This window comes from Lygodium microphyllum, chromosome 7 (assembly GCF_053477565.2).
Source record: "Lygodium microphyllum isolate KBCC chromosome 7, Lygodium_microphyllum_v1.1.10, whole genome shotgun sequence".
Classification (NCBI taxonomy): Eukaryota; Viridiplantae; Streptophyta; class Polypodiopsida; order Schizaeales; family Lygodiaceae; genus Lygodium; species Lygodium microphyllum.
This window is the reverse complement of record NC_141141.1, coordinates 154,027,908-154,049,537: the sequence shown is the minus strand read 5'-3', so window position 1 is coordinate 154,049,537 and position 21,630 is coordinate 154,027,908. Positions and strand designations below refer to the sequence as shown.

The window sequence follows — 21,630 nt, the reverse complement described above, 5'->3', positions numbered from 1 at the left end:
TTCATAAATAAACCTTAAATGCGCATGATATAGAAGATATACATATAGTGAACCCCCCAAGATTTATTAACTTGTTGATCTAGGTTCAAATCTCCCTTTTTCTACACCTATACTAAATGATTGTGTAGAATGTAAAAGTTGAACCCTAGACCTTTTGGTCACCATATGTTCAACATAATCAAATGAGCTATATTTGTTTGGGGTGGGTGTGTGTGTGTGTGTGTGTGTGTGTGTGTGTGTGTGTGTGTGTGTGTCTCTCTCTCTCTCTAGTGACTTTTTTTTTTTTTAAAGCCATAAGAGGTACAATAAAAACAAAAGGACTAATAGCCTTGATCAAATAGTCTGTAGTTCGAGAATATATTTGAAGGTGATAATGAGATGAACCTTGGAAGGGATTTGAAAAAAGATCATTGATTGAATAAGAGCTATAATGAAGTATGAGGCCAAATGCAAGGAGCAAAGATAAAAAAGGATATTAGAAAATTGTTGTGTCAACAAGTAAGTCTGCTACAAGAATCAACATCATAGATTGTCAAGTACATATTAGGAATACTAAAGCCATTCCTGAAGAAGAAGAAGATTCAATTCACGAAGCATGTTTTAAATGACATAGAATTTTGGCTTTCATTAAGGAAAACATGAACATCGACCAAATGCAGTATGTATCTATAATTAGTGTAGTGCTTAAGGCTTCCTTGTAGGTTCTTAAAGTTCCTCAATGCAATGATGATCATTCTATGGAGTAGGGAGCTTTGAACATAGCTATACATTTATGTATAAGTATATCCAAAATCAATGTGCAAGGTAGGCGTATACAATATGTGTAAGCATATTGTATGCAATACCTAATATTATATACAAAGTGTATTGTATGTATAGATATATACGTGTATGCTTCCTTCTAAATACTTATTATAGATGATTCGTTTGGTCAATAGATGAGGTTGCCTTTGAAGATATTAAAATTTGAAGAAGAGATTTAATGTCAATCCCATTGTCATTAAAGTTTCAAGAGAAGGGAATGCTTGAAAGGAGCAATAAGAGTTCTAATAGTACCAATAGAGTGCCAACATTGAAGATAATAGCTGGAGCATTGATTTTGAAGTGATTATGAAGCATTTGATAGTTAGAAACGAGTGGGAATAGGCTTGTAGGAGGTTGGCAAATTGCACTAGCTTCTCTTGGCCAAATCTTGGTTAAGTAATCCACAAAATGGTACTCCACGAGTTGTATTTGATGCTTAGAAGGCCTCCCGAGAGTTTTGAGGACTTGAGAATGCATTTTAGGATGTAGAGAGAGAGAGAGAGAGAGAGAGAGAGAGAGAGAGTACTCTAGACCAATGACAGCAAGGCCTTCATAATGGAAGTTTATTTTTGAAAAAGAAAAAAATGATTTTATAAATAGACATGGATATACTATTACTACAAATCTTTATCATAAATGTCTATTTTCATCATCTCATAATTGCGATTATGATATCATTTATATTAATGACAAGGTCTCGACCATTTTGTATTAATAACATAAGGTCTCGGTCATTTTGTATTAATGACATGTCTAGGATTGTATAATAATCACAATTGAAACTAAATTCAAATTACCAAAAAGCTTAGTATTCATCTTTTTTTCCTTGTTTTATTATTCTTGTCTCTTTCCTTCCTTGGTGGTAGCTTGTTTCTCTCTCTTCTCTCTCTTTAGTATGGATATAGAAATTCGATCTTCAATAAGGTGCCCAAGCTTTAAAATCACATCCATATCTATGTTTAATTATTTTTAAACAAATGGAAGATGGATTCCCACCATTATTAGCAAAGGTAGGTGGATTATCATGCAACAAGCAAAACATAGGAAAAGACAGAGATGTGAGAGCTCCTTTATCTCTACTTGGAAGGGTACGATCTAGATTTCAAACTTGGAGCAAACAAGAAAAGCATAAAAGAGGTTTCAATACAATACGTATTTATGCATGAAGAGTTACATTTTGAAAAATGGAGCTTCAAATCTTCTATTGCATAGACCGAATTGTAAGTATTTCATTCTCAATGCTTTTCTTTATTAAACTTGGCATTACATTTTATCGTGACAAATTTTATTTTTATTAATAAATGCCTATCCTTCTCATTCTTGAGGAATGGACGTAGTCAGCCAAGTCGATTTATTGATGTTATACATGGTTTGATTGGAGAAAAAATGTGTATAAAGGTAAGAGAAAAGCACACCTCACAGATAATGAAACATTTTTTAGTGACTATTTTTATATTATTCTGATACACAATGGCCAATGAGAACCAATATCCCTACTTTCTTTACCTGATTTTAGAAGCCTTGAGTGGTATTTACCAAGTCTAGCCACTAGTGAGAGCTATAGAGGGGCTAGCATATATTCATGTCCTACAATTTGTTGATGAGGGGTGGAATACCAAGATAGAAGGAAAGTTAACTTATAAGATAGATCAAGACTTTGTTGCTTACAATTACATGCTAACTACTCAAAGTTTCATTCTTAGATTTTATTACAATAGATGACATTATATTGGTAGTAGTTTAGTTACTTTGGATTAGAATCTTGAGGATTTTAGCAAAGATCCTACAGTGAATCTTTATGTTTGGATCAATGAGGACATTATTATGATACTAAAGGTTATATCATCATGTATATTTGTATCAAGTAAGAGAGGGTTTATACTCCATTTGTGCAAGTAGATTAGAAGGCATAAAATGTTTTTTTTATAAAACTTCAATTAATATTTTGTAGCTCTATACAAAAGAATAATAAAATTTAGAGTACTTACAATACATAAAGGTTTGAATTATCAAGGAGCCTTGAAATAATTTAACTTACATCTTAGCATTTTCATGTATTCCTTTTAAAGAATTGATTTAAAAATATTATTTATCAACAATTTATGGCAATCAAGCTCCAATAAGATTTAAAAATACTTATAAGTAAATAATTAAGCCTAATAAACTATTTTCAAAGTAGAAAAAAATGCTAAATAACTTAGTTTTTATGATATGGAGTCATTATAATCTCCAAGGTATCAAAATCAATTCTAGTAAGCCAATTATCAAATGCATTTGCTTCAAGCTCACTTAACCTCATGTAGTAGGAGATTGAAGAATTAAGAATCTTAACCTTTTGCTATATTTCAAAAGGAAGTTTATGCATCATACAATTAGTAAAAGTAGTAAAATAGTGAGTATATATGAAAAAAATATGGATAGAAAAATATCATTCTTAAGAAAACATTAGGGGAGATTTGAGGTCTCGAAAATGCCATGTAAGCGATCCTCGAGAGATAAAATATTTTAGGAAATAAAATTACTTCTTAGCTTTTTAAAAACGTTTATATTTTGGTAAGTAAATATATAAAAATTTATTAATAAGTCATTGTTGTGATATTCTCGTGGTCACATCAAACCTAAAAATCTAGACCGCCCTAAAGGTGACAAAGATTGTCATAATAAAAATCTTACTCATCCTCATTCAAGTGAAAACTAATATTCAATTTGAATTTTGTTTGACGTTTGATTACTTCTCTCCATTCTCACTCTTTTCTTTTTTTCCCATCCTTACTAGTTTCTTCTTTGTTTTCCTTCTTGATTCTAATTTGCATACTTTTTCAATCCAATCTTCTAATCACATCCTTAGATATGGATCAGTCATCCAATGATCTCTGTAGCTCTAGTAAAAGGTCTCTTTATCATCTTCATATTGAGTTGGATAGTTAGTATGAACCAATAAGGAAGAGAACAAAACCCATTACTATTACAGAGTCTACGAAATATATACTTAGGTTTGAAGGAAATAAGAATCTTAATCTTTGGTTAGATGGTAGGTTATATCCTAAAGATCCTAGCAAAAATAGCACTCCGCCTTTCTATAATAGCTCTTCATTGTTGAGGTTCATTGGTGATGGTTATAATGGGTTTCTAGGCTATACACTTAACTTGGTTGTAGAAAAGGATGTCCTCAAATTGGAAAACCATATTTTATCGAAGCATAACAATGAGTTACTGCAGAAGCTAGAAGGCTATTAATAGAGGATTCATTTATTGGAGAAACGCATCAAATCTTATCAACAAAAGCAAACTATTTAGGACTTCGAAATCGACAAAAAGCTCTTAGAAATATTGAGAGTCTCAGACAAGGAGGAGGCGGTTATAGTAAAAGAATCCAAGCAGCAAGGTACATTTTTTTTCACTTCAAAAATATGAAATATGACTTTGTTTATAATTAATTGTATTGATTTGTGATGTTGATTTTGTTTAGGTCTCTTCTTCAACCGAATACAAGTGAAATAGATTCTTTGAAAGCATCTTAGTTTTATTATCATCTTCTTCCTTCAGTAGTTTCAAAAGATTATTTGGAGAAGAAGAAATTTAAAAAGACAAAGAAACAATGCTTGGAGTCATTTATAAAGGATGTCTCTTTGGATACTTAGTGTAGAAGACACTAGATAATATTAGTATCAGTCAAGATGCTTATATACAACTTTTCTAGCTTTTACAGTCAAATATGAAGTAACAACAAGTACATAATTGCATACTTCCAAGGCCATCTGTGATTAGAACTATTAGACAGAGAGTGAATAACAAAGTAATTGAGATTTTGGGTGAGCCTTTCCATATCAAGGCTAGCTTCAAGGGTAAGAAAAAGGAAGTTGTATTCAATGAATTTAACAATATTTTACTTAACTTGCCCACCCTACAATGCTTAATGATTAGATTCTATGACTTGCTAGTGTAAGAGGCACAAGGAGTGGCTAGATTTATGGTTAAACTTGATGAAAGTGAGATTCTAAAATGTACAAAATTAGAGAGGGTCTCTATTACCTTGATGAATAGAGCACTTTCATTAGATCATTACAATCACTCAATATCATTTAGTGCTCAATCGGGACACAGCATCTGGTGGCTAGGAGCATTCGAAGTAGATACAGAGGATTTTGATATATTGTATTGGGTTTTTCATCAAACACCAATACCTAATGTTATTAAGAGACAACAAGCAGGAGAAGAGCCATTTTTTGAAGAATTTGGGAACTATAAGATTGAGTGGCACATAGCTGGTGACATAATGACACTTAAATGTATATACAATGTATCAAAGGGAGCCAACTCTAGATCTCCTTGCCTATATTGCATGTTTCCAGCCATAGAGTTGAACTAAAGCAATTGGAATAGAGCACCCTCTAAGCACAAAAAGGATCCACACTTTAAGCCAGTCCTAGATATTCCTTTAGTGAAAGCCCATATCTGTAAACTTCATGCGCTTTTTGTAGGATAATTGAAAAGCTTGTTCATCTTTATATAGGATTTGCATGGAAGCTGAAGCCATTATCAGCTAGAACAGATGTTATAATAAAGATTGAAAAAGTCTTATCTGCAATTGGTTTGCATGGTAGTACTGTTGTTATTGAATGGGATCTTCAAAAGTCTAAGGATGGCAATTGTGTCTCCAAAAAGCCATCTATTGGTGAAGTGAAGGCTAGAAGGTTCCTAGACTTTCATGGAAGACTTGGTAAGGTAAACTCTAGGAATGGTGGCTTAACTATTAGATACAATCAATGAAAGTGCCTACATAATGCAGTTAAGGATCATGTTGATAATGGACAAAGCTTGAAATAGAAAAGCAATGTTTGGAAAATACTAGACAAAGTATTCTTTTATTGTGATAAAACAGAGTGAAATGATGATGATCTCAAAGACTTCAAAGATCAATTGAACCTTTTTTAAAAAGCAATGACTGAAGCTTGGGGTAATCAACACTTCACTCACTATATGGTAAGAAGTTTGCATATGTATGTTTCTTTATTGAGTGACTCATATAGGGGTTTCTAATTGAATTTCTTTATTTGTTATCTATGCAGCATATTTTATACAACCATGCTCCATATTTTATCAAGAAATATGGATCTCTATCTATTTGGTCAACCCAAGGTATGGAAAAATCACATTATCAAGCAAGAACAAAATACTTTAGACACACAAGACATAGAGGTGGAAGATATAAAGCAAATAGTTTACTAGAGGTCTTTCAATGGTTCTATAGACAAATTTGGCACAAATTCAAGCTCAAAGGCACAATCACATCATGTAATATATCATCTTTGGCAAGGACTATATCCACTGTTACCCAAAGAAGAAAAGATGGATATTTAAACTCTTATGCAAAACAAAGATATTCTGAATGGTTACAAACTAGACAAAGAGATGGAAAAAGATGGGTTTCAAGAAACCTGTAACATCTTTTAGTCTGACTCTGTTGCAGAAGAGTCGTTAATTTCAAGGAATTCACTAGGTCCTCTAAAGGAATCTTTTGTTTCATCCCACCCGATGAGACCTCTATATTTCAAGAACTCTTGTTTCCTATAGCTTGGAAGGAGCTTCAAATTCTTGGCAACTCCTACATGGGAGAGCAAATAAGAGGCAAGAACTCCAAAGTATCTTGCCCTAGATCCACTGTATCCCACGGCATGAAGCCCAAAACTCTTACAACCTCTTTCTTCTCCACCAAAATTATCTTGTGTGAACCTCTATTGAAAGCTTGGGATGCAATCACCTTGGAGATAGCTTTCAAAGCCATTATTGGTAAGCTTGGAGAGCTTGACAACCTGCTATGATAAATTGCAACTATTTGATTATTTAAGCTTCCAATATAATGACCAAGGCCTTGACTTTTGCCAAGCTTCAATGGCCTTGAGCCCTTGGCTCTTCCAAGAAAGTTATCTACATCTTCAATTTCTATCTGCACAATAAACCACAATAATATAATATGTCAGTAGATATGCATAACATACTATGATATAAATCACAATGGATATCTTAGAATAATCTTTCATACCTTAGGGTTTTCATCTTCTTCAAGAAGACTATCATCATATAGATTTATTGAACTTTTGGGTTTCTCCTCTAATGGAGACTTCAGTTTCTCTTCATACCCCACGTTATCAATACCAAGTCTTTGTTGAATTTGTAAGTACTCTTCCTCTGTAGGTATCCCCCCCTTTTCATATTCCACGATCTGATTAATACAAGAATGGAAGGCTACAAAACTGTCTTGAAAATTCTCTCCCTCAATATCAAGAGTTACTAGCAATTCCTCTTCATAACCTATAAAATTCTTATCATTTTGACCCCATGCAGCAAGGATTGCCAAGTAGTAATCTTCTCTAAGATAAAAAAATGTGTTGAATATCATTTAGCAATACATATCTCTTTTTGTTGATGAGATAATTGGAAAATGTTGGGACACATTCAAGAGGACCTATTTCAATCTCTGCACTTAACTCTATCTCATTTTCTTCCACTTTTATAATGTTCTCACTTTTAGACAAAGCAACATCAAATCCCGGCACTAACTGGTTCTCAATATCCTCTTGAAAATTTTCACCCTTATCTTTAACGTCTTTGTCTTTGCATGCAATATCCTCCATCTTCTTCTCTTGTATTGTATCTGAAGAACAACAATGCATATATTGAAGATATACAAGAAATCCAACATCCTTCTGTACAAGAAGACATTGTTGTTGATTCTGATGAAAAGAGAAATCTACTTTCCACTTCTTGAATTCTTCATCAATAAAGCTAAACCTTGTTTGCAATGTTGTTCTAGTAGCATTGGAAGCTTCCATTACATTGCTATAATGGACAAATCCCTCAATCTCTAGGCCTTCCACATGTCTATCATAAAAATCCCTGAAATTCTTCAGTTTATCTTCAAGATCCTTCAAAAGCTCTAGCAAATTAGAGGGAACATTGAGCATATCTCTGATGTAAATAAATCTAGATGAATTTCTAGTTGCATGAAGAAAATCAAACAGCTTTTCATCACAGGCATCCTCCAAATCCTCCTTTTCCATTCCCTTTAAATACAACTTTCTTTTAGTCATCTTGATTACTCACAAAAAAAAAAATCCAGAAAATAAAAAATCAAATTTGGGGGATAATTTACAAATCAACATTTGCTCATATCTAGTAGATTAAAGAAAGATTGCTAAAAAAATTTGGCATAAATTGAAATGAATTGAAACTTTATGCAACCTTACAAAATCTATAATATACAAGATGAAATGATTGAAATGAATGAATGAAATTAATTTTAGCCAAAATCTATAATATACATGATGAATGAAATGAATTGAAGCTTTATGCAACAAAGAAAGCATGAAACATTCACAACTCATGAAACACGAAAATAATGATTCAGACGGCCTCACAGCTCACAAAATCGTGTTTCATACGTCACTTTGATATTAAAAACTTGACGAATTCATGTTTTATACAACCGAAAATTTTGAACAAAACAATGCATTAAGAACATCAAAACCCCATCGTTTAACATGTCTACTAGACCAATATTGATAGAAAAACAAAGTAAACCCTTACAGAATTTCTAAGTCCCAAATGTAACATTGTCCTCTTAAACCAACTAACATCTTCAATGCCATGAAATTCAAGATTACATAGAAAAATATTAAGAAAAGTGTGATATGTGATATTTGCAGGCCTTGCTTCTAAGAATAAATGGTTTTTGATAAGAATGTGCTTGGTATGGCTTGTGATTCTTACAAGATAAATAGCTGGTCGAAGACAAGACAAGATACATGTAAGAAATAGTAACCAAAACTCGAACCTAAGTGTTCATATATATATGCCAGCAATCACCGCATATTTGATCAAAAAGTACATTGCACTAATTCGGAGGAGGTGCGTATAAATTGAAGCAATAAAAGTGCTATCATGCCAAAAAAGTAAGTGACATGTAGCACAACTTCCCAAGTAAAAACGGTCTGTAGTCGCACATGTGAAATTAACTACGCATTACAACAGCCACACATATAAACAAACATTCTTATAAACCCAATTTTTGAACCGTAAAATAGTTTTTTTGAAGACAAAGCTCTTTCTCTGCTCAATCATACCAACACAACGCTAATTTGATAGCATGTACAAAATTATTCTTCCACACAAGGCTACTAAAGAAGGTTTCATCACCCAAGATACACATCAAATACTCGAGAATGTAAGTTTTTTGCTCAAATATAAGTTACCTCTAAATCACTTGAGAATTCCTACTAGACCATTCTCAAAAATGCCAAAAGTATGAAACGTGATGAGCATGGCTCTTCACATCGACAAGAGCTATTTCACGATTCATATGTATTAAATGCGAGATTGTGTTGGTTTCTCTTCTCCATATAAGGCCTCCTCGCGTTTCATGTGACTTAGGCATGCATTTATCCTTTTGTGACATATGAAACGTGATGGGTGTGAGATTTCTCTTTTTCATGTGAGAGCTCCTCGTATTTCATATGACTTAGGCGTACATCGTTTCTCTACTGATGTATGAAAAGCGATATGGTTTTAAGTACTTTGGTCAAAAAGGTCCCTCGCGTTCCATACAACTTAGGCATGCATCATTTCTCCTTTGACGTATGAAACACAATATGGTATTTAGTTCTCTGGTCCAAAAGGCCTCCTCGCGTTTCATACGTCTTGTGCATTGTTTTATTGAAATTGGATTTAGACTATGTGATTAGTGTTTGCTTGCTTTTTACTGATTCGGTATCTTTTCTAATTTGTTTGTATTATTTATTTTTTTGGATATTTCAGATGGCTAGAACTAAGGCCATTGCACCTACAAGTTTTTGCTGCTTCAACAGGAAGAGGAAACAGTCCACCACATAGAGTATGCATCATGATGGTAATATGTTTCCGCCATTGTGGGATGAACTTCTTGTGGAAAGTGGCTTTGATAACGAGAATCTTCAACTCTTCAGTGGAAGAAGAAACTTTGCAAACATCCATTGAATTCTTCTCTTCTTGGCAATCCCACTTCCTTCATTTTCAACCTCTTCTGATGCTTGTTGATGGCAAGTTTTCCCCGGCTACGCACCAAAAACATGGAGCCCAAGAGAGACACCAAGGAAAAGGGGATTCTACTGCAAGAAAATCTATCTTGTAACATCAACAAGCTTTTATTTCATTCTTTTGATGACCAAAACAAAGAAAACAGCAAATCTTCACGCAGCATCATAGTAGATATCTCCCACGGATTTGATAAAATCAACCATAATCTTCAACATCTTCATAAAATCCTTCAATAGAATAAAGAACCTAAAAGAATACACCATCTTTTGAATGAAAATTAATCACATAGTATTCATCTTCAATGTCTTTATAGTTCTCTCTCTCAATCTCTCATATACAGTTACACTGTTTTGATAGAATTAACTATCTCTAGCTCTCTCTCTCTCTCTCTCTATCAATAGTACATAATATCCTCACTACAATACTCTCATAATAACTCTCAATAATTCTTCTTAGGTCGTGGATGCACCTCCCAAGAGGTATGTCTGATGTGAAGAGGTACCAGAGCCACTACAGTGTCTCTTCATAGCTCACTACTGTCACTGTCACTCAATCTTCTCTTTAGTCTTCAACAGCTGCTTCTTCCATTTGTTTTAGCTCTTTTGAACTTAGATTCATCCTTTCCAAAAGTTAGAAAACTTTCCCAAAGTCACACATACTTTCTACAGAACACTTACAAAAGGTCTACATAATAGTACAGTACAGTACTAGAGCAGATACAGAACAGTTACAGAGCAGAGATAGAGCAGAGACAGAGGCTCTACAGAAGGTTTACAGAGGGTTACAGAAGGTCATCAAAACCTCATAACTTATACTAAAAATCATTCCAAACTATCAAAAACTATTCAATAAGCTTCCAAAAGATTTCAACCTTCATCAATCATCAATCCATGCTTCATACAGAAGAAAATTAGAACAAAACAGAAGCTATACATAAGGTATATAGAACCAATCAGAACATCACAGAGCTTCATATTTCTACTAAGAATCATCACGAACTTTCAAAATATAATCAATATCATCCAAAACACTCTCAAATGCTTCCATTAACAACCATACATCACTCTAAATCCATCAAAAATCAATCATTCAGTCCTCAAAAATAACAAAAATCGGTCAAAATTTCAATCTTTTTCCACTCTCAACAAGATGGTTGGTAGTTTGATTTATTTGACCATCACTAGGCCTGACTTGAGCTATGCTGTAGGCCTCATAAGCCAGTTTATGCAGAAGCCCAAAAAGCTGCACTTGGATGCAGTTAGACGCATTATGAGATATGTTAAGTCCATTGTAGATTATGGGTTATTCTATGTGAGAGATAAGCCCTTGAAACTGGTTGGATAGATTATGGGTTGTTCTATGTGAGAGATAAGCCCTTGAAACTGGTTGGATACACTAATGCAGATTGGGCAGGATTCTCATATGACCGTAGATCTACAAGTGGCTATGCTTTTGGGTTTGGAAGCAGAATGATCAACTGGAGCAGCAAGAAGCAGCCTACGGTTGCTTTATCAAGTACTGAGACAGAGTACAGGGGTGCTACATTGGCAGCATGTGAGATTGCATGGCTGCTCAAGCTTATGGATGATTTGGACATGCAGGTAGATGCTCCAGTGACTCTGCTATGTGACAATCTTAGTAGTGTACTTTTGACCATGAATCCAGTATACCATGCTAGGACAAAACACATTGAGGTACACTACCACTTCATCAGAGAGATGGTTCTTGGAGGGAGAGTTGATCTCATGCATGTGAAGAGACTGATGAACAGGTTGCGGATATCTTTACCAAGTCTCTAGGTAAAGATAAGTTTAGTGTTTTCCGACAGCTGCTTAATGTACATATGTTGTCTTGAGCTTGAGGGGGAGTGTCAGACTTCAAGCTCTACTTAGCTGTCTTTGGTGTGAATGGTCCTAGTGTGATCTTAGGTTGTACTCTTTTGAATGATGATTGAGAATAATGAGAGTGTTTGTGAGAGCTCTTTGCTCTGCACTGTTAAAGCTCCAACCCTTCTTTGACTTCAAACAGCCTCCACTACTTCTGTCCTTGCTAGTGCCATGATTCATTCCCTTTCTACCAAGGCAAGGCCTTTAGAAAGGTCTTTGAGTCTTCCAATAGTCTTTGTCAGAGAGAGAACCAGGGAGAGAGAAAGAAGAGAGAGAAGACTGCAAAGGAGAGAGAAAGACTGCAGGAAGAGAGAGAATAAGAGTGACGAGGAGAGAGAAAGACTAGATTTAGAGAGAGAAAGACAAGAAAGAAGGGGAAGCCATAGAAGCTGTGAGCAAGAAGGGAGAGAAAGACTGTAATTGTATTAACATGTCAAAAAGATATGAAAAATTACATCTTCTCTCCTTTTATACCGATGTCAGTGTGACATGGCTTAATATCAACATTTTTAACACTTATTTGCTATTCCCAGCTTCTTACAATCCATCCCTTCCCAAAATTTTTTGTCCTAAAAAACAAACCTAGAAACAACTAGAGAGGAGATGGATAGAACAGAGTACTACTCTGTTTTACAGCTTTACAAATGGAAAATGAATGAAGAGTGACCATTACAAGAGCTGAATTTGAAGAAAGGAAGTAAGGCCCAACTATATACATGATTTGAAGTACTTCAGAAGCAAATGAAGCCATAAAATCTTCAACAAATAGTCCCAGAACAAAGTAGACAGCTTGCTGAATAAATAGTCCCTGCTGGACCAAATCTGCCATAACTTTTGATAGAAGTGTCCAAATGAGATGTACCATATATCAAAACGAAGCTCTTGAAGAGTACTTTAAGCCCATATAGATAGCTTAATTCTGAAAATTAGGTACGATAAAAACTGTTCTAAAACAGCATGCTGTCCTGAACCAGTCTGCATCAATACTAGCTCCATAAGCAATAGGCTTCAGCCACCAATGTCTCGCTCAAGTATGGATACTCATCCAATATAGAATCAGGTCTTCAAGAAGCCTCTTCAGAGGGTAAACCTCTCCATTTGATCAAATATTCCACAATAGAACGTGATCGAAGCTTCTTTTCGCGCTGACCTATAACAGCCTCTGGGATGTACTGAACAAGACCATCTTCATCAATAGGTGGCAGCTCATTAACTATATCGACTGGATCACCATAATAGGGCTTGAGCTGACTAACATGGAAGACGTTATGAATGTTTGTAGAAGAGGGAAGCTCTAGTTTGTATGCCAAATCTCCAATCCGTTTAAGGATCCTGTAAGGGCCATAAAACCTGTGGGCAAGCTTATTACTGGATCCATCTTTCAACGTAGAGGACTTGGATTTGGGCACCTTCAACAAAACCAGCTCTCCTTCTTGAAACTCTAAAGGCCTCCTCTTCTCATCAGCATACATCTTCATTTGATCTTGAGCCTTCCTTAGATTCACCTTGCATTGCTGAAGAAGCGTCTGCATTCTTTCGAACTCTTCCTTCCCATGAGGATTGATCTTTTCATTAAAGATGACTGTGGGTAAGGGCACCTTGTAACCATACAAAGCCTCAAAGGGTGAAACTCCTATACTCGCATGAGTGGAATTGTTGTAAGCAAACTCAACCAGGTGTAACCAAGAATCCCATGAGGTTTAGACATCATAGCAAAAATGGCGAAGATAAGTCTCCAACCATTTATTAACTCTCTCTGTCTGTCCATCAGTTTGGGGATGATAAGCCATAGATGGAGCTAACTTAGTGCCCATAGATGTAAATACCGCTTGCCAGAAGTTACTCATAAACTTTAAGTCCCTATCATAGACAATCACCTGATAATCCATGTAGTCTAAAAATATGCTCCACAAACTGATTGGCCACTTGAGAAGCAGTAAATTGAATTTTTGTTGGGTTAAAATGAGCTGCTTTGGTGAGTCTGTCAACCACCACATAAATACTATTCCACCCCTTCTTGGTAGTAGGTAAGCCAGTGATAAAGTCCATAGTAATATGAGTCCATTTACCCGTAGGAATAGGCAATGGCTGTAACAAACCTCCTGGCTTATGGGTGCTATCCTTATTTTGCTGACAAGGCATACACTTCATAACAAAGTCCTTGACATCTTTCCATAGTCCTTTCCAATAAAAGCTCTTGCTGATCCTGTCATAAGTCTTGAAAACTCCCAAGTGTCCAGCTAAAGGCGAAGAATGTAACTCCTCCATAATTTTCCGCTTGAAAGAAGAAGTAGAGGGAATAACAATCTTGCCCTTCCACCAAATAAGACCATTTTTAAGCTGGTAATGCGAGTTTTCTTCCATAAGACCTTGCTGTAATTTCTGAAAGATTTGGCTGAATTCCTCATCTAAAAGATAGGCCTCCTGTAGTTCTTCAATCCAATCATTATGTAATTCTGTCATGGCTGACACTTTGCAGGCCCATATACGAGAAAGAGAATCAGCCACTATGTTATCTTTACCCCTTGTATGAGTGATGTCAAAGTCATAATTCTGTAATGTAGCTACCCATCGTCGTTGCTTTGGAGTGAGTTTTGACTAAGTAAGGAAATACTTGAGTACTCGATGATCACTATGTACTCTGAATCGACTGCCATATAAGTAATGGTGCCATTTCTTGATTACATACAGGATAGCCAACATTTCCTGGTCATAAATATTCATGGCCATCTCCTTACCTGTAAGCTTACGGCTCTCAAATGCAATTACTCCATGCTCCTGAAGCAAAACAGCCCCAATGCCACGGCCACTAGCATCACACTGTATAGTAAACTCTTTGGAGAAATCCGGGCATACTAGGATAGGAGCAGAAGTAAGTAGTTCCTTTAACTGGTTGAAGCTGCTATCTGCAAGAGCATCCCAAAAGAAAGCCTCTTTCTTCAACCTTTCAGTCATCAAAGGAGCTGCAATTGCCACATAATGCTTTATAAATCGGCGATAGAATGAAGATAGACCAAGAAATCCTCTAAGAGAGATAGTAGTAGTAGGCGTTGGCCAATCTCTTATGCATTGCACCTTCTTGGGATCAGCCTGTATTCCTTTTTCACTGATTATATGCCCCAAGTATTCCACTTCAGTCTGCATGAAAGAGCACTTCTTCTCCTTAGCAAAAAGCCTATGATGTCTCAACACATCAAAAACCTTCCTCATATATGACAAATGATCCTGTAAAGTCTTGCTATAGATCAAAATGTCGTCAAAGAACACCAAGACAAACTGAAAGAGGAAAGGTTGCAAGATCTTATTCATCAGGCTTTGAAAGGTAGCTGGAGCGTTTGTAAGCCCAAATGGCATCACCAAGAAATGATAGAGCCCACGATCAGTCCTAAAAGCAGTCTTGACTTCATCACCCTCTCTCATGCGAATCTGATGATACCCTGATCTCAAATCAATCTTCGTGAAAAATCGAGCCCCCTTAAGTTCATCAAGCAAATCATCAATCTTGGGTATAGGATACCTGTTCTTCATTGTTATCTTATTGAGATCCCTGTAGTCAATGCACATTCTGAAAGATCCATCTTTCTTTTTGACTAACAGGACTGGGGATGCATAAGGTGAAGAACTTGGTTCAATGAATCCCATTTCAAGAAGCTCTTTGATTTGCTTGGCTACTTCCTCTCGTTCACATTTTGATAGTTTGTAAGGTGGCTTATTGATTCTCTTTGAGTTGGGCTCCAAATCAATGGGGTGATCCACCGCTCTCTTAGGAGGCAATGAAGTAGGTACTTTAAACAAATCTCTATACTCCTCAAGAAGAGCTGTCAAGGCTGGATGGTTTGCTGAATTATTGGGCTGATCCTATGTTTCTTTGTTCAAACGCAAAACAAATATCTGTGAGCGCTTCTTGTACTCTCTCTTGAGTTGTTGAATGGTGATAAGCTAAAAATCAGATCTACTAGGAATTCCCTGTAAATGGATGAGCTGTCCATTGGAGAAAAACTCCATATATAACTGTGAGAAATCCATAGTAATCCTGCCTAATGTCATCAACCAATCACAACCAAGTACAATATCTATGGGCCCCATTTCCAAAGTGATCAGGTTTACTTTGACTTCAAAATTTTCAGCCAACTGCAAAGAAACATGTGGGAAAATTTGTGTGTTGATTTCCTCTTCACCATTAGCCACTTGTACTCTAATGGGCTGATGTAAGTCTGTGGGAACACAATTCAACTTGTCCATAATGGACTTATTGACAAAACTGTGAGTACTGCCACTATCTATCAGAATGAACACTGGCTTTCCACATATGCTTCCCTTCATATGAAGTATATTAGGGCTCTTAGATCCCGTCCAAGCATCCATAGAGATAGAACAATTAGTGGCAGCAAGCGACTCATCACAAGATCCACCAGGATCAAACGGAACATCTCCGCCTGGATCAAAAGGAAAAGAGTCGGCTGGATCATAAAAGTACTCCTGTCCACCATCATCCTCAAAATCTTCATTTTCAGCATTGATTGTCACTGCATTAGCTTCATCTATGTCATCTTCAAAGTCCTCAAAAACTAGCATACTTTGAAGCTTTGGCTTGACATTTTTGTATACACACTTTGAAGCATGGTCAGGAGTATACTTTTCTCCACACTTGAAGCATAAGCCCTTGTCCTTCCTTTCCTTGTAAAGATCCATGGGAATAGATTTAGGATTTGTATTAGCTGAAGTGGACTTAGGCTTGTTGTCACCCTGCTTAAATTCAACCTTTGGACTGTTTGCTGTCCTGAAATTACTTTGAAACCTAGAAGCATTGAATGGAGGATAAGTTGGTACCCGTAAGCTCCCACTAGGCACATGATTGCTGCCATAAATGTTACCAACTTGTCCTTGCTTTAAAACAGTCCTTGGCTGTCCATAACTTGGCTGAAATGAAGACTCTTTCCTATACTTTCTTCCATAGCGCTCCGCAAGCTCAATAGCCTTGAAAAGTGAAGTAGGATTTTGCGCCATGACATCAGCTGACAAAGATGGCTCTAAACCATACATAAACTTGTGAAGCTTGGCCTCATCACTGATGCTTTCCACATACATGGTCAAGTTGAGGAATTGGTTTGTATATTCTCTTACACTTAGGCCCCTTTGTTCCAAACCATACCATCTCCGTGCTAGCTTCTCTTTTTCAAGAGGTGAAACAAAGACTTCAGCCATAAGTGCCTTGAAAGCTTCCCAATTCTCAATAAGTACATTCTCTTTCTTGATATACCTCCACCAAGTATGGGCAAATCCTTCTAGGTGCAAGGAAGCAAAGTGAATCTTCATATCATCAGTTTTAGGATATATATCAAAGTAGGACTCCATCTTAGAGGTCCATTCCTCTAATTCTGATGGTGAAGATGACTGGCCATTGAATTTGGCTAAAAAAAAATTGTCCTTGAATTCTCTTTCATGAAAGGGTTGCTGTCCCAAAATTGGCTGATCAGGATTTCCAAGTACAGAACCTCCAAATTGAGACTGAAATCTTCCAACAAGTGGTTGAGAATTACCATGTAATCTTCCTGTTGGTAAAGTACCCCTGGAATTTTGAGTATGCAGTCCAAAAGCTTGAGTATTGGCCCCATTCAAACTGCCCAAATAGTCATCATGCCTTTGTGAAGCTTCTCCTACTTCATACTGACTATTTGGAATGCCTCTTCTTCCAATAATCCAATTTCCATGACCATTCTGGTTAGATGGCTGAAGTGGGACTGAAGGGCCACTGTTTGAACAGGCTTTCTCATTAACTTCCTTTGATGCCATTTGCAACTGCATAAATTTAGCAATTTGTGCCATGAGTTGTTCGTTGGATTCTACCAACTTATCAATAGAAGCCTTGGTTTGATCAATAGATTGAACCATCTGCTCCATTCTTGACAAGATGGCCTCATGTCGTTCCCTATGTCTTTGTTCATGGGCACACAAAGTATTATTGAGTATACTGATTTCTCCTTGTTGTTGAAGTTCTTCAGGGTTCTCTTGAAGTGTGCTATCCATCATGGAATCCCTCATTTGCTGAGCATAATCCTCCTGGACCTTATTTTTGCCTTTATGTCCTGCCATTTTAGTGTAGTCCTGCAATACCCCCTATCAGTAAAATGGCTATAACTTTGGTTAGGAAGCTCCGATTTCAGAACTTTTTTGTGCGAATAGAAGGTAACAATGCCCTCTTCGAGATGAGCTATAGCACGCTATAATAGATTTAGGACAGAAAATTCTATAGCTAGATTTCAGAGTCTGAACTGTCCAGTCCTGCAACCTGTCTAGACTTGTAAGTGCCATGTTTTGACCCTGTAATGCAAGATAGTAACCCCAAATGGTTACCAAACCCTGCAAAGGGGTATATAGGACCTGTGGGTACCCTGTAGTACCTGCACCTATGCTTCAGCAATGAAGGGTGTACCTGTAACCACCTGTAAATACCCTGTAAGTGACCTGTAAATTCCCCGTTTTACCCTGTTTTGGTCCTGTAGGTACTTGAGTCTTTGGAAAGTCTTCAATCTTCAATCCTCCACTCGCTATACCTGTGTGAGGGATAAAACAGCATGACAGGCTCTCTACACGGGCTCTGAATCACCGGGAGGTGGGCAAAGTTTCCCCCGGGTCGGTTGGTTGTACCCCTTCGGGATCTTCGATAGTGAGGGAGGGTCACCTCTCTTTTGTCCCACTATCTCCCCCAGCATCCACCTTTTTCCTCGGTGGGAATATCAACATGGCAAAGGCTAGTGTGCTAAGCAATCAGCATGATATGCAATTCATAAATATTCATTCAGCCTTTCATGAGATGCAATTGATTGAGATAAGAAAATTTGGGATAGGAGAAGGGTCTTACCTATGCAATTCAGTGACTCACTGATTGCTAGTACTTACCCTTTTACAATATTTCAGCTTGGGTGAGAGAAATTCAACAAAACAAATCAAGGTTATGCATCAAGCTGATCAAATGATACCTATGATGAGTAATGGTTTGAATCAAAATGGAATTCAATGAAATAGGCTGAAATTGAGGAAAATTAACACTAATCTCTGATCTATTGATCAATCCAGTGAATTCATTGATCAATAACCTCCCATCAACAAGTGGAAAAGCCATTAGCAATAGGATTATTGAGAGATTTCAGAGATTAGTAAAAGGAAAATACCTCCATTAATCTTGAATAATATGATGGATGTCAGCTTCAACCCCGTTGATGCAAAAGTTCTTCATAATCCATCATAAAGCTTGAAATCTCCATGAAATCAGTCCATACAAACTTAAATATAATGAAATCCTTGAAGAATCAATGCTCCAGCCTTGCTTGAACACTTGAACCTCAAAGATTCAAGCTCCTTGATGAAAAGCCCCAAAATAATCCTTCCATTTGAGCTCCAATGTCATGCACGGGCTGAAATCTCTTCAATGTCTTCAATCTTGGAGTCTATCCAGCTTGTACTTAGCTTTAGAGAAGCTTTGGAGGTCGGGAAGGTCCAAAATTTTGAGAAATTTGAGCTTTCATGTCTGCGGCTATGGCTGCCCTGCTATGTATTAGGGTTTGAGCAAGAGAATGACTGATCAGAATGCTTCAGAGGCTGAAGATTGTTGCCAATCAAGTGCTTGATGAATCCTTTAAGAGCTGAGATCAATGGCTGAGTATGTGGAGCAAGCTGAGCAGGGAGGAGAGAGCAGGGAATTCAGCGCAATTTTCGGTGCATTTTTCGGGCTGTTCCTGGCTGGTCATCAGCATCACACCTCAACCATGGTACTCCTCCTGAAGCTCATGCTGTAAGGATCCTTTGCCCCATGCTTTGACAGAGAGAAATGTTCAGTAGAGAGAGATATTTGAGGACATTCTTGACAGCCACCATGAAAGCTTCAGCCAAAAGCTTGAAGGAGAGAGAAGAGAAGCTCTCTTTTGAAAAGTAACTGTAGTTTAGTCTCTCTCTAACTAAGCCCAGTTAACCATCCTTTACCCTAGTTACCTCCATTTTTGCATGAAATTTGATGACGTCCAGCCATTTAAGTCTTTATCCGCCATATCTGACCTTGGATATCTCCAGATGTAGTCTTTTGCTAACTGTAGGTGTCCTACAGTACTCCACTAGTCACTGTCTTGTACCATTTTTGTCTGAAATTGGTTTTGAAATAGGAAAATGGGACTGAAAATGGAAGAAAATAATGGATCAAAGACTCAAGCTCTAATACCACTTGTCAGAGAGAGAACCAGGGAGAGAGAAAGAAGAGAGAGAAGACTGCAAAGGAGAGAGAAAGACTGCATGAAGAGAGAGAATAAGAGTGACGAGGAGAGAGAAATACTAGATTTAGAGAGAGAAAGACAAGAAAGAAGGGGAAGCCATAGGAGCTGTGAGCAAGAAGGGAGAGAAAGACTGTAATTGTATTAATGTGTCAAAAAGATATGAAAATTTATATCTTCTCTCCTTTTATACCAATGTTAGTGTGACATGGCATAATATCAACATTTTTAACACTTATTTGCTATTCCCAACTTCTTACAGTCTTTTTCTCCCAAGCCTTGGCCTTTTCTTCCAGTCTTTTGACACCCTAATTTTGGCATTGAGACAGCATCATGACCATCTATTCTTGCTCTTTCCAGATTCTGAGCATCTCTCTTTCTGCTATCTAAGGTAGTTCAGCTACTCTGCCAACCGTTCTTGCTCTAAGAGAGCCACATGGAGTTGATTTTTCACACCTCTATCAGCTTTTGGTTGACACTTCATCCTGTGCCTTAGCCTCATGTAGTTCCTTAAGCAGTTGTTCCTTTTTTTGTTTTTCCTTTTGGTGCTCTGTGTAGGCCTAACCCTTTCTAGCTCCTCAACAAGCTGATCTTTGATCTTTTTTAGCTAGTCGAGGTATTCTTGCATCTACTCTTTTTGCTACTGCAAGAGCACCAAAAAGTCCTCCAGCATTGTCTGTTCTCCTCTTTCCTCCTCGTGGGGCTCTTTTACATCCTTCTTCTTTGTCGTCCCTTCTAGTACCAGTTTGGTTCCAACTCCTTCCAGACGTTGCTTATTTGCCTCTGCTAAGTGGCTATTTGGTGTGTTTTTTTGAGTTGTAAGCCGAGAATGTTTCCCTTTCTGCTTCCAACTCCACCACCAGTGTTTCCCTCCTCTCCTCTTTTAGTCTTTCTAATTGGCCTAGGAGTTCTTGGAAATATTCATCGTATTGTGATGACCCTGGCATGGTTGAGGATATGGACATAGATGAGGCTTCTACCTTAGCCTTCTTCGAGTCTTTTCATGTTTTTGCATCCATAGCGGTGGTAGGTCTCTTGGTCCGTGGAATTGGGGCTCCTCCCAACCACTGGGTGTTGGACTAAGCTGCTCCACCATGTTGACTAGGTATTATACCCAAGCCATCACATTACTTTGGTTCATTGTTCCATCTATGGTTTCTTGGGTGGTGGTAGTGGTGGCAACCATGAAGGGAAGACGGGGCCTTCCCTTTGCTTTCCACTGTGGGTCCTCAAGCCACTTCTATCACTGCGGTGCTGGTTCTAGGTACATCTTTTAGGCTCCTCTTGGCCAACTCGTTTGTGCAAGAGGGTTGCTTGACTGATAGCCTAATGGCGAGAGCCATATGCTCCTCCTCTTCTCTCCTTAGTCTCTCCTTCTCTTCTTGTCACTTATTTCTTCATTCTTCCTCCATTCTTTGGGACTCTTCTTCTGCCTTTCATAGGCGTTCTTCCTCTTCTTCCTACTTCTTCTTTTGTTCCTCCTCTACCTCCTTTGATTTCCTTTGCACTACTGCTAGGGCTTTATCCTCTCTTGTTGTGGTTTTCTTCTTCTTGCTCAATGGACCGAGCCCTCCCCACCTTGCTCACTAACGGTCCTTTTACTTGAC

The 21,630-nt window shown here is 37.3% G+C and overlaps 1 protein-coding gene across 1 annotated transcript in view; it reads left to right on the top strand.

Moving 5' to 3' along the window:
• ASY3 (asynaptic protein) overlaps positions 1–21,630 on the top strand; it is a 44,223-nt gene that overhangs the window by 7,666 nt on the left and 14,927 nt on the right. The window lies entirely within an intron of this gene.